Genomic DNA, 15292 nt, shown 5'->3' with positions numbered 1-15292 from the left:
CTAACTGCAACAGCACATTGTTAAATGGCGTGTTTGCCATTTGCTCTTATATATCGAGGAGCCACTTACTGGTTGTAGCTGCAGTACACAATTGTGTACAATTAGAGTATCCCGATAGAGACCATTACTTCTGTAATAAATACACAATATTTGTGTTCTTTTAACAAAGCTTTCAATAACCTGAAGTGTGATACCGTGAAATGTCAGAGGAGGATGCTGGACAAATTAACATTGGGCCTTTGCATGCGTTTTACTTCTGCTTGCACTAACGCTCTGTCATTTGGAAATATTAAACAAAATGGACTAGTGCCCACACTAAAACTAGGGTTAATTGCCCCTCTAGCAGTTGTCCACATGTGCTAGCTATTATGAAGTTGTTTTGTCCATATTCCAATAGTGGTTGTTGCAGTGAATTGAGGAACTGCTGCCAGGAAATGTCCTTTTCTAAATTACATAATTAGGGTTTTGGGGGCATAGTGAAAGCAGATTAGGGGCATCAGTGTTGTTCTTGATGCAAGCAATAATTCAAAGCACATAAGTAAACACTTAAACTATGTGGATGACTTAATATTGATTAAACTATGATATCTGAGACTAAACTGCAAGCAGGGCAGGTAGAGGATGTTAGAAGGAAAACAAAGAACTGGCTTCACATTTTGAATTAACTAAAAAATGAAGCATGTTCTTTGACCCGGTTGACCAGAAATCAAGAAATAGAACCGTTATCGAAATTAAAGCTATTGGATTGATTAATTAAAATTATTGTACTCTCTGATAAACTGTAATGATGGGTGATGTAGTAAATTAACCGTGTGGGAAAGCACACTCCAAAACCACAATTTCTACTTTATTTTGGTGTGGTTCTTTTTCATTAAAGTGCCCAGGAGCTTTGATTATAAAATTTTGATTAGGTGAATCTCAATTCTGTCTGTGAAGTTTGGCCAGGCCCATCAAGAGGACTTTTATGAGGAATATATTTTTCCCCCAGCAGACTATCGGATCATCAGTTAAATGGCTTTTTTTTTTATGAAAGACAGGGCACTCCCTACCTGTAGGCAGAGGTGCTGGCACAATTTTTATAGCGGGGTGCTGAGAGCCATTGAACCAAACAGTAAACCCTATATATGATGGAAGCCACTTCAAGCAACGGGGTGCAGCAGCACTCCCAGCACCCCTAGTTCCAGCACCTAAGCCTGTAGGTAAACAGACTTTGTCAAACTAGTTTGGTTCATCATCTCTGTTGACTCCTCTGCCCCAGATGAGCAGGGAAGAGAGACATGTGTTCTGCTTCAAATTATGGGACAGATCCTCAACGGGTGTAAATTGGTGTAACTCCATTGAAATCGATGGGCCTACAAACGGCACACAAGCTACTTTACTGTCATGCATCGAGTCATGAGTCTTTGACTTCAATCATGTGACTAAAGTTACGTGTATAAGTGTTTGCAAAATTGGGACCTAAATTGGTGGGTTGTGCTATTTTGGTCATATTTGACCCTGTAATACAATCTATTCCCCCCTCTTACCCACATAGCTCAGGCCTTACTAACTTGGTTGCCACCTCATAGTCCCTATTAAATCTCCCTATTTCATTGCCTCGTGGATTTAGCTCTTCATCTTTTTAGGTATTTTAAATATATCAAATTGATCTAAAATGGATACTCAAGAGAAAGTGAATATATGTAGATCTAGAGTTGTTCTCAGCTTTTCTAATCATTTTTATCTGCTATTGTATGTAGAACTCTGGCTTGTTTTCAGTGTTCTTGGAAGCTAGCATTGTAAAACACTATTTTCTCTTGTTTTAAATGTACATAAGTGCATAATGAAAAGATCAGTCTAAATAAACAAAGGACTGCAGACAGGGAAAGAAAAGGTCTTTGACAGAATGTAAAACACGGGATGCTTCTGCATGCATTTAGGGAATTGTGATAGGTGCATCGTAAACTATAAAAAAAAATACATATTTTACATCACAGCTCACTGTATGGACCTCTACGTCCCCTAACCAGAAACATCCTGGGTTTGAGCTACTGAAGAATGGATAGTCCTAATATACACAGCAGCAGATGTCAGGCCTTGCAGGTTGACTTCCTGTTGGAGGAGAAATCAGTGACACAGAGTCTGGACATATTCTCGATGGAACTTTGTTTTCTCTACACTACGTACAGCAGACCTACAACAGAAATGGGGAGTGGGAAGGGAATAGTCAAGGAGCCGGTTGCTGATCCCTGATCTTGCACTGCACAGTTCTGGTGGCAGTAAGAGCAGCTATGGGGCTGCTCTAATTTACACCAGCAGCATGTGGTCCCTAGGGGATCTTACGCTAGTGAAGAATTGTTGAAATGGAGCTCTGCTCTGCCATGCCCCTACAGCTCCCATCCCTAGTCCACACTGAGAATTCTCTGGTGACCATTTATGGCCAGAATCTGTCACTGGAGTAGCCAGAGTAACACAACCTGAACAGATCCTACTGGAGACCCTGGGCCTCTATTTTTAGAACTATACAAATATTGTGTTAATCCTTCTAGATTCCTGCTAATTTCCTTCACATCATCCCTCAACCATCCAAATCCCTATGTTCTCCCATCACTATGCAAGTCCCTATCTCAATTCCAGTGCCCTTTATGCCACTCCTTCCTGATGTTCATCATAATTACTGGTGATGCCGGAGGGTGCCAGAGTCCAGAGCTGTAAGAGTGTGCAGCTGGAGTGTCCTCTGCCACTGGCGTTCATGGTGTGATATGCTGGAGTGCTGGTAAGAGATTGATCATTATTTCCTGGTCCGGTCACATGATGTGGATCAGCCCTACAAACAGTCACATGGCAGGGATCAATATAAGAGCTGGTTAAAAAAAATCATCAGAACTGTTTTTCATTGAATAAATGCCAGTGAAATTTTGTTTTAAAAATGGGGGGGGGTCATTTTTAAAATGTTGCAATGTCCTGTTTTGACATTCTCAGAAGGGAATTTGAAGGAAATGTTTCAATTGACTTTAAATGATTTTTTTTCCAGAATTTCATTTTGCCAAAAATTTTAACGTTTTGGCTTTTTGTCCCAATTCAAGATAAGTTTCCCCCCCGAAAATATCAAAGGTTTTCATGGGACAGATTCATTTCCCAACCAGTATCCACTGCTTGCAGTGGCTCCTTTTATATACCTCTCCAAAGGCTCTGTCTTTATTCTGGGAAGGGTTAAATAATTTTGAGCCAAGTCCTCAACTGGTGTAAATCAGCGCAGCAGCATTTGCTCCCAGCTAAGGATCTGGGCCACTGGGCCGTTGATCAGAGTATTCGAGGGCTCTTGGATTCTTGTTTCTTCCTTGTGTAGTTCACTTTTTTCACCACTCAGCAAGCTAATTGCAGCATTTCTTTTTCGTGTGGTTTGCCAATTACCCTTCTTCCCATCAGTTCTAGGCTCTCTGAATTGTGGATTGCCTCCCAGGAGAGCACAAAGAACTGACAGCTTTTTCTGCTGTAAAAAAACATTTTCTGTCTCCTCTCTAGATGGATAGCAAAGAGCATTAGCGTGTCTGTGCTTTGTCTCAAAACAGCGCACAATGCAACAGCCGAAACTTAGCAGTCCCTTAATCCAGTCGACAAACTGTACTCCTGGTCCCTGGAAGGACAGTCACCATCTCAAATAGCTTTAGCCAGTAGGACTTAAAACAAATTATTTACCTCAATAGGTGATGCTAAAATGTTGCTCAAAGGTCACAGTAGCCAGCAGCACTGTCTTTGTCCTTGCATATTTATGCTTCATTTTAGACAGAATACATCGGATAAGCAATAACCGCTCCACCTGAAGCTGATTCTTGGGGGAGGACATCTCTGACAATCGTGCTGTGCACTTCAGTCAGCCAGCACAGGTGCAAAAACAACTTGGGTTCTAGGAAGCCAGGCTGCAATAAACGTCAAAGGAGGTTAATTACAAAAACAAACAATAACAACAACAACAAAAACCTTCTGCAACTTTTATCACATTCTTGGACATGTGCGATGCGCCCACAGCTTCTTGACCTTTCATTTTGTAAGGGGAGGAAGTTAGAGAGACAGCAGTAATATCCTTGGCAGATATTTTATACAGTAGCCCAGTAGTTATATGTGAGTAGCAAAATGGTTGAACTTGTTAAGTTTAACTGTAATAGTAGCAGATCACAGTTCCTCTAGGATCCATTCAGTGCTCCATACTGTATGTTGTCTTCGGAAGGTTATATGGAGTGCATGACTTTATCCAAAGATACAAGAGAGCAATCCGTTGAGCTTTGCTAATATCCCTTGGCTATTGCAAAAAAAACAAATGGAAGGTTATACTTAAAGACAAAGGCCATGCCCATATCATTTGAGTTGTCTCTGCATGCTAATAACTACTGACAAGGTCAGCGCTGAAAAAACAATATACTCAGGGTAAACACCAAAGATAAATGCCTTTCATAATGAAGGCTGCCTGAGAAATGTATTTATTTCCACAAAATGTTTTGAAGCATATGGAAAAGCCTGGAGTTTTGGTTGCCAAAACGTGAACCAAAATATCAATTTTCAGGCTTTGAGTTTTTTCATGAAACCCCAGACATTTTTGACAAAAACAGAAATTTTTGTGAAAAAAATTTTGTCAAAAGGAATTTGTCAGCAAAATAATTTTCAGTGAAAGGATCTGGAGAAGCTGTATTCACCATCTTTTTCAAATTCCTGGCTGAACACAAAAATGGGCTAGGTGCCAGATTGTGTGCATTTTAATGTTATTGTAGTGGCTAAAATGAAAGGGGATACAATCAACAATTAAAAAAAAAATAGCACAATAACACCAATAACATCCAGTGATAAATTCCTCCCCCCATAGTGCTAGACCTCCTCTCTCCCGTATAGTCCTGACTCTTCCCCATCTATTCCATATCCAAACATAGACCCCCTGATGCATTTGGCTGCTTTCCATTTATACCATATCCCATCAATCTTAATTGAACACAGCAGAGTATCAATAACTTATCTGCCAGTGAGCTATTTAGGCCCTGGAACAGATTTATTATATATATTCTGTTAATAAACTGGTTTCTTAGCCCCTTGATCAAGGCTGAGAAGCTGGTGTGTTAGAAGGAGTGGACACATGGTGAAAAATAATAGAAACGAGGCTTCTCTTGGGGGGGAAAAATATATTGGCAACATGAAAAAAATAATCTTCAGTGCATCATTGTCCAGGGCTACAATAGATGTATCCTGAGTCATAGAAAAATCTGACTTTCAAATTTACTGAAAGTTGCTGAGAAGAATTTGTACAAGACATAAACCATGCTCCAGTCTGGTGAAAGGCTAAATTTAAGGACTGAAACTGTTTTATGCTTCATTTTTCATTATGTCTTAATTCTTTTTGCTTGTGTATGTCACTATTTTTTGGCCCTAATATTAAGCCGTGTAATTTCTAGGAATGTTCTGCATGCAGTTTCTCAGAGACGATGACATTTTAAATTTAACTAATGCCTGTTTGCTGAGGTTGCAATAACTAGCCCTGAGTTGAACAGTTCAGTGCACGGCTCCAGATTTGGTCTATCTAAAATAAATGGGCTAATACTGTCTGGATAAAAACAAGCCCATTTTTATGGACAATCTCTGCATTTGATTGCTGAACTGTTCAGCCAACACTTCAATAAACTGAACAATTGCAATAGAGCTGTTTGCAAAGCGAGGTATAGACTAGACAGCTGTTATAACTTGTGTACATTGTGTCTTCAGTTTTCGACAGAGATGCTGCAACATATTTTTAATTTCTCTGATATTTATTGTTTTTATGAGGTTGCGTTCAAAGAAATGAATCAATGTAGCCTTTTCCAGGGAAATAAATCTCCGAAAGCTTAATTCATCCTTTTGAAGTAATAGAAAAGCCTAACTTTGAGCGGCTGGAGCAGCACACTAAGTATTTAGTCATAAATAAGGGGAAATAAAGAAAATATAAATAAAGCGGGCCGGACTCTATTTCACTGCATTATTAAAATTCCATTGTTTATTCTGCAGGAAAAGACCTCCCAAAATGACAGGGGTAATCTGGGCGAAAAGGAGCTTGTTGCCAAAGGGTACAGCACTTAAAGGAGGGGGACGCATTTTAAAAACTGCCAAGCAAAATATTTTCATTCATGAGTTCACCCAGCCTAAACATGCATCTAATCCTCTCAAACTGACAGTTCAAAAAGGCAACGGTGGTCGAGACAGGCAAAGTGTTCTGTTCAAAGGCAAAAAGGTCCTGGGGATTATTAGAATTATCACTTATCGTGAAATGACCATCAGGTTTGGAATCAAATAGCTCCACCTTCACTCACCAAATCAAGGGACTTACTCCTCATTACAACGTTAAAAGCACAGCAAATCCTTTCTTCGCCAGCTTCAGTGAGTCTGCAAAGGGGTGATAAGAGCCATCAGCACAGTAAAAATATGGAGGGGTTAATACTTGTTCAGTTTTTAAATGTAAAGATCAGTCGTAAGTTGAAGCAAAGCCTCCTTAAGGAAAAATCTCCGGTACCTTGCCTGAAATGCTGTATGTCTCTATGCTAAGGGCCACATCCTCTATTGCCTGTGTATCAGAATCCGTGACGCTCTGGGGTGGATTTGGGGTACACTAGAAATGCAGGATTGATCAAGCGAACAGGCCTTTTTCAATAACCTATACATGTTGATATAAACAGATATCTTTTCTATTAATAAAAATTATAATTAGACCTTATCAGGAAAGGAAAGGATCTCCCCATTTTACAGGTCGCAAAACTAAGACTCAAGGAGGTTAAATGATTTACCCATGTTGGCAGAGCTGGAAATAGGGCCCAGGTCTTTTGAAGAAAAAAAATACAGCAAGATTGAAATTGCTTCATGGGAATCATGAACATTTTGGACAAGCCGGAGCTAAATTATGAGGAAACCTGCTTCCTTTTTTCCTCTCTGCCCCCAGTACTGGGGAGGATTTGTGTTTTGCTATGCCACATTCAGTGATTTCACAAGGTTTTGATGTGGAACTAGATATACGTCTGAACCACATAATGCAGAACCAAATGCAGATCCTGAATCCTCCATAGTTCCAGGGTGTTCAGAACTGGTGTTTTGGCTAAGGCAAATCTGAATTGGTTGCATGCCTCTGTCTATCTTTTAGATTCCTCCCTTTGCCCCAAAGTTTGGATCCAGGGTTCTGGTTCATCTCTACTGGAAACATGGCTAGGTTTTGCTTCAAGTTTTCAGATGCTGGCAACCCAAACTCAAAGTGAATTTCAAGGGCTGTGAATCCACACAAATCAAACCAAAACACGGGTTTGTCATACTGCCTGTGAATCAAAACAGCACAGCTCTGCTACTAGTGTGTTCCACTTTCTTCTCTTTCATACTAACCACTTTACATATTTTCTTTTCTCACATTCTAAACATGGAGATTTAAAAAAAAAAATTTAAACAACAGTCAAGGAAGAGGAAAAAGCTAAACGGACGGGACAGGTGCAGTGTGGTTAGCAGGTTTCTTCAGTCTGCTTATGCCCTGAGGGGATATGACAGAATGGGGACTGCTCCGTTTTACCGTAATAAATTCCACCTGTTTTTTTTGATCATATAACTAGCCTTTCTGAGGATAAATGAGGCATTTTCTGGGTCCATAAAAATAGCTGCCTAGCCAAATTCTCTTCCTATTTGCCATGCCAATGCAAAGCCACATTAAAGTAACTCACTGTTCACCTCCTGTGCAAAAGCATACATAGAGGAAGATACACTACAGCTTCCCTGAAGACACGAGGGTGACATTCAGGCCCCAGTGAAGTCAAATGGGAGTTTTGCGATTGACTTAAATGAGAACAGGATTTCACCCATGGAGTCTGCACATTCTCCTCCCCTTCCCAGTCATTCAGAGACTCAAAAGGCGATGGTGAGGGAACCGTGGAGATCCCCAACCACGCAAACATCAGATCACTACAGAGAGGGACTCTCCCTTCGCACTCACCTGCCGCCTCCCCAGAGCCTGGCAGTAGGACAGGACCAGTAACTGTGATGCCATTTGCTGCAGGGACCCCCATCGCACTTTGTGACACTAGAATGGTGGAGCATCCACCCTCAGGCAGCATTGCCACTCTTCAGCTTCTTCAGCTGAGATAGAGCATGGAAGTTAGTGTGGTTTCTTCTTGGGTCTGCCTTTAACCTCTAGCCACGCCCACTTCTTCATGGCATAGGAGCCACTTGCATATTTTGCTGAGGAGGAAGATAGTTAAGGGAAGGCAGTCAGTGTGGCTGAGGAGGAAGATTGCATTTAGTTATTTGCCCCATCCTGGGCCCCCCCCCCAGTTTTGTCCATGAATTTGATCCCCTTCTCACCACACAGCCAGCAGAGGGAGCACATGAGCCAATATGATAATATTTAATAATGAAATGTCTCTCTTTTAGGTGTGTATAATAGACCACACCATGCAAAATGTCTCTTTATTCAGCTAAAACATGAGAATTCCTTAGGAGTGACTGTATTATTGTTCTATAAATATGCCCTTTAAGTTTTCCAGGGTTGCACATCAGAAGGCAAGAGCTGTTGCAGAACAGACATTTTGAAAATCATCTAAACTATTTGCCTGCAACGGTCCCTGTAAACTTCACACACACATGGCCATGCAGCAATTTTTAATATACTGCGCATGTCACAAGCCACTTTCTCTGTCCCTGGGGTGAGCACTGTGAGGGCCGAACTGGTGACTCAGGCCGGGCAGGGCTCCACAGCTGATGGGGGTGGAGGCAAGAGCAGGAACCAGAGAGGCTGGAGCCGCTGCCACGAGCAGGTCAGAAAGCAGGTAGAAATAGGGGTGATCAGGTCTGGGACGAAGGCAGCAATCCCTGGAGACAGAGACTCGAACCACCTTCCCAGCCTGGAGCTGGCTGCCCCTTACTTCCCCCACTGAGTCTCAGTTGCAACAAGCTCCCCAAGCAAAGCTCCCACACTGACTCCCCTTTCTATCCCGGGCACCCCGACATCCCCCCTCTGCACCATAGTCCTTGATTCACCTACTCCTGACACAGAGCAGCCAGCCCAACTCCCCCTTCTATTCCTGACACCCCAACTTCTTCCCGCCTCTCCTGACTCTCCATGCTCCCCATTCAGGGCCCTGTTGTGATAACTGGGCCTACAAATGTACCCTAATCATGAGCTCCACTGTAAGAAGTGAGTGAAAGTTTATAAAGTGTCACAGTGTCCTATAATAATAAATGTTGATGGGGAAAGGTGCAAAAAGGAGACAGAGAAACTGAATTAATCCAAACAAAAAGGCCTAATGATCTCATTCAAGGGCTATGTTAAGGTCATGCCTGGTAAACACGAGAAGTGTGGGACTTTTAGAAGCTAAAACCCCATCCTATGTTCACCCACTGCATTTGGTATTGCAGAGATCTCCATTTAGGGCTTGCTTGATTCTGGCATCTCTTTTACAGACCAAACTCCTACTGACTACAATAGGAGCTTTACCTGTTCAAGGGCTGATTGAGTCCATGTGGGATTCGATTCACTTTATCCTGTATCTACACACAACAAAGAGAATAAGCTGAGACGGGAGCTGTTTATGTGGATTTCCATTAACCCTTAAGAACAGATCCTCCAATAGGGATTAGGTTTTTGAAAATCCTACTAGGCATCTATTCTGGATCCTTAGGCACCTAAATACCTTTAAAACTCTGGTCTTTTATTTGTAGAAAGTAATTTTTGGAGTTACTGAAATATATTGCAATAAACTGGTCAGATTAAGGGTATAGAAAACTCAGTGCTTGTCTTGAACTTTGAAGCAGATTACTAGGTGATTTCAATCCATACAGAAGTACCTTTTAAGACTACAGTTTTTCTTAGGAAAAGACTCTCAGCATCACTTGACTACGCTATCTTCTTTTAAGAATTGAAAACTACTTTTATTTCCTTGTACTAAAGACATTTCACTAGCTACTCCTTGTGAGGAAGATGTCATTGTACACCAGATGTCATTTCAATTATAATCAAGCAGTTAAAAGAAATAGTTTCAGCCCCTGTACATTTTTCAGCTTTCTTTTGATCTCAATATTTTCATCTGTTAATGGCCCTACCCTGAAAAAAACTGTTTGAGATCCTTGTAGAGGAGCCTTAGATATTATTAGAAAACACTGAGAAAGGTTGAATTTTGCAAAAGAAAAGTCAATGGGAATTGAGGGCCCTTAGCACATCACAGAATTGGACCCCAAGATAAATCAGGGAAGACATGAAGCAATGATTCAGGAATAGTCACTGTTGTCCTCATTTTAAAATTTCCCGTTGGTACTGTGGTTGTCTTCTTTAGCACTAAGGGATGATTTTCCCCATCACAGAAAACACCACACCATTTGCCATACTCCATCAGGATTGGCAGTCTCATCCCAGGAGAGGCCAAAGCCTGGAATGACCTAAGGACGCTCAGGTGGAGATGCTCAGATGCATTGCTAGAGACTTGGGGATAATCTTATGCAGCACTTGCCACTGCCACTGGGCAAGCTGGTGAGGGTACAGGTAGGGTCCAATCATGGACTCTGGAGAGTTCTGGGGTAGAGATCCCTACTCCAAAAGAGTTTGCTGATTTGATGGTGGGGAACATTTGCCAGCTTTCATTCTTACTCTTACATTTACACACAGAAATCACAGGAAATCAACACATTCTGCTCACCTGGGACATGATCAAATGCCCCCTTAAGTCAATGAAAAGACTCCCATTGATAGTGGTTGTTAGGTCAGGTCCATGCAAAGGAAAAATGACCCAAATGCAAAAAATATGTATTGACATTATATGTATTGTACCATTAAATGATCCTTTTTGATGCCTAACTCCACTCTATTTTCTGTGTGTTTTGTAACTATAATTACAGTTCAAATGATAAATATTTAACTAGGGGAACTCCCCTTCCATCTGCCTTTTCCTTAATTAATTGTTAATTTAACGCATTTATTTTTATATCTTGACAAGGTCAATCACGTTCCTCCTCATTTCCCCCTGCCTCCCGCCCAATGAGCATCGCTTTTCAATTTGCACACATAGGTAGTGATTTCTTTCAAAGACAAATAAACATTTCTGGAACAGTGTCTATAAAAGGCTGAACCTGCAAATAGTGTTTCAGATCAGCTGATGCTATGGCCCATATTGACATGACTACTCCCATTCAATTCAGTGAGTAAAGGCTGCAGATCTGCCCTTTCTTATACTGTACTTTACAATATATTGAAATACAAAATGTAAAATATTCTGGTTGGCCAGTCAGTGGCCCCGATCCTGCACTGAAATCCAGTCATATGTGTGGTGTTCAGTGATCACTCAGTGCTTAAGGAGCTTCTAATCATAGAATTGTAGCAATGGAAGGGACCTCAAGAGGTCTTCTAGTCCAGTCCCCTGCACTCAAGGCAGGACTAAGTATTATCTGCTTTATTCTGTATCTGGTTCCAACTAACTGTGCATAACAATAAAAACTTCACAGCACCTGGCCCAGACACTTTGTCTGGGAACTCAGCTCTTTAAAGGCATAGTCCTCAATACCATAGCATGGACCTGGCAACTCTGCAGAGTTCTACTTGCTTTGCTAGTGTCTCCCAATACAGAAATAGAGACATTATGAGGCACCATAATATTCTGGACCAGATTCTGCCCTGCTCTGAGATCCACTTGGTGCAGGAGATCGGAGGGCTGTCAGAGAACCAGTTATGGCTCCCCAATTCTGTGACCTGATCTATACCATTCTCAACCCCAGTGTAAGATAGACTAGCCTTGAGGTTTCCTATCGTTTGCAAGGAATCCACATGACCACGACATGTCCCCTGCTCCCCCAACACATCCTGCGCAGTCAAGGGTGGTTGGTGCATGAAACCTGGTACGATTCCCATCCCTTTACAATGAAAAGGACCATGGGATCTCTAGAAGAGCTGAGCAAACAATTAAAATCCACACTTGTCAAATAATTTCTTTGAAAAAAACCTGCCAAATTATGTCCAATATACTATTGGGCTAGCTCTAATCTTTAACAGCCACATGTGTTTCAGATCTCAGTTAAAGATTCCGTTGAAAAGACTTCTTTTCAGCAGCACCATTACTCATGGGCCAGTGCTGGAGGCAAGGTTCAGTACTGATTCAGAGGGAGGAGGAGGATGAACTATTGAGTCATCAAAACCACTGCCTGTGCCATCTCGATGCTCTTCGACAGCTGTCCTTGCAAATACCGACTAGCTTTGACCCCGATTAGCTTGTATTATGAAATCTGATGGGATTGCAAAGTATAAAATTAGTCTTTCAACACGCATACTCAACTAGTAATTGAAGCAAGAAAAAATGTCATATATTTTACATAGGAAAACAACATCTGTTACACTAAAATGTGACTTTTTGCGGATACAGACTAACACGGCTGCTACTCTGAAACCTGTAAAATGTGACTGTTCACTTAAACCTGGAAGGGAGTTATAGAGCTATCACTGAGCTGGCATGCACAAAACATACACGTGACTCCCCAACTCAGGACCTTAAACCTCTTATTATGCAGCCACTGGGCTTTTTTTTTCACATTTAAAAGTTAATCCAGATGACAACAGGATTAGCTATTGCATATCCCCTTAACCGTATGTTTGTAACCTCAAAACGGGCAAATGTTTGGCGGCTGCTTGCCAGGATTCCTGCTCTCCCCAACCACAGTTGACACAGATACGTGGTATTTTGACTGTCAACCTTGAGTTAGGTCACACCCATGTATTATGATAGCTTCATGCCTGCCCTTAAACTGAATGGCCCCCGCATAAGAACACAGATAATAAAGAAACGTTGCGATGAGCAGCCTGCATAACACCGTAAGTGCTACATGTCTCAATAAACTGTAGGGCATGCTTAGAATGGAGAAATTAATACAGTGTTTCTCAAACTGGGGCCGCCGCTTGTGCAGGGAAAGCCCCTGGCGGGCCAAGCCGGTTTGTTTACCTGCCACGTCCGCAGATCCAGCCGATCGCGGCTCCCACTGGCCGTGGTTCACTGCTCCAAGCCAATGGGAGCTGCTGGAAGCGGCAGCAAGTACGTCCCTTGGCCTGCGCCGCTTCCAGCAGCCCCCATTGGCCTGGAGCGGCAAACCACGGCCAGTGGGAGCCGCAATCGGCCGAACCTGCGAACGGGGCAGGTAAACAAACCAACCCGGCCCGCCAGGGGCTTTCCCTGCACAAGCGGCGGCCCCAGTTTGAGAAACACTGTATTAACAGATAGCACTGCTCTACAGCCAAAATGCTTCTGAAATAAATGTAGTCAAACTTTACTAATTCTGGGTCACTGAGAACGAAAATGATGCTTAAAATTGTTGATTGGCTCTAGTTTTCAAGATATGCTATTGGGTCAGTATATACGACCCTTGACTTGGGAATGGCGGAGGATAAGTGAGTTATAAAGGGAAGGGATCTCAATTTAAACCAGAAATGACTAAAATACATCTTTGACTGGATCTATGAATAAATCTATGACTGGGTTTGGACAGTACTTGCTTTTTAGGCAAAACAATGAATGATGCAATCTGAAGCTGGTATTGCGTCATACATGATACGAATTGCATCATGTTATTCCTAGAAGTCATGGATGATGCAATCATAACGAAGCTTACATCACTCTGCTGAACAAATTGCCCTTTATCAGCTCTAGAAATCATACAGTGTCGTGCTCTCTTATTTGTCAGTGTTTGATTTTGCAAAGGGACACATTTCTGTTTAGCCAAAGTGAGCAGAGATGCCTCGTACTTGTGTGAACAGTGCAGATAACTTCTGCTATGTTTGTGGTGAAGTGACTTTTGCATCACAAAAGCGCAGTATAACCACTATGGTTAAGAAAGCCTATCACCTTTATTTTGGCTGCAAAATTGGAGATCAGGACAAGAGGTGGGCCCCACACATATGCTGCAACACTTGTGCAACAAATCTTCACCAGTGGTTGAACAGGAAAAGGAAAGCTATGCCTTTTGCAGTGCCAATGATTTGGAGAGAGCCAACAGATCATACCAGCAATTGTTACTTCTGCATGGTGCCTCCAGTTGGGAAGGGTGTGTCAAAGAAGAAAAAGTGGACTGCATTATCCAAACATTCCATCAGCTATACGCCCAGTACCCCACGGAGAAGGACTGCCAGTTCCTGATGCACCAGAATCATTCTCACTTGAGTCAGACAAGGAAGAGGAAGAGGATGAAACTTCTGGTCCTGAACCATCAATGTCACAGGACCCACATTTTCTCCCATCCTCCTCCTCTGAACCACACCTCATAACACAAGGTGAACTGAATGACCTTGTCAGGGATTTGGAACTACCCAAGAGTAAGGCAGAGCTGTTGGGCTCCAGACTACAGCAGTGGAATCTCCTGGCAGGTGATGTTAGGGTTTCCATGTTCCGTGACCGTCAAAAGGATCTTATCCCATTCTTCTTCATGGAAGGTGATCTTGTAGCCTGCAACAACATCGATGGTGCGATGGCAGCCCTCAACATCGTTCACGATCCAGATGAGTGGAGACTGTTCATTGATTCATCGAAGACGAGTCTTAAAGCTGTTTTACTGCATAATGGCAATGTTTTGCCATCAATTCCAGTTGGTCATGCAGTCCATATGAAGGAAACCTATGACAACATGAAACAACTTTTGAGGTGCATAAACTATGACCAACATCAGTGGCAGCTTTGTGGCGATTTGAAGGTTGTTGCTCTCTTGCTTGGTCTGCAGACTGGATACACAAAGTACTGCTGTTTTCTCTGCGAATGGGATAGTCGTGCAAGAGATTCCCACTACATCAAGAAAGATTGGCCACTCCGACAGTCATTGGAGCCTGGGAGGAAAAGTGTTCAGCATCCACCACTTGTTGAATCAAGGAAGATTTTGTTACCACCCTTACACATCAAGCTGGGTCTGATGAAGAACTTTGTCAAGGCCATTGACAAAACACAAGCAGCTTTCAAGTACCTCCGTGGAAAATTTCCAAGGTTAAGTGAAGCTAAGATAAAGGAGGGTGTCTTTGTTGGTCCTCAGATTCGTGAACTTCTTCGAGATGATGCATTTGACCATGCACTGCGTGGCAAGGAAAAGACGGCATGGAAAGCCTTCCAGTTAGTGGCAATAAATTTTCTCGGAAACAACAAGGCAGACAACTACAGGTTGTTGGTGGAAAACCTCCTCAAGGCATACAAAAGCCTTGGTTGCAACATGTCACTAAAGATACATTTTTTGCACTCTCATCTAGATTTTTTCCCACCGAACTGCGGAGCAGTGAGCGACGACCACGGCGAGCTATTTCACCAGGACATTGCAACAATGG

This window comes from Emys orbicularis, chromosome 8 (genome assembly GCF_028017835.1).
Source record: "Emys orbicularis isolate rEmyOrb1 chromosome 8, rEmyOrb1.hap1, whole genome shotgun sequence".
Taxonomy (NCBI): domain Eukaryota; kingdom Metazoa; phylum Chordata; order Testudines; family Emydidae; genus Emys; species Emys orbicularis.
Note: the sequence above shows the minus strand (reverse complement) of the source record.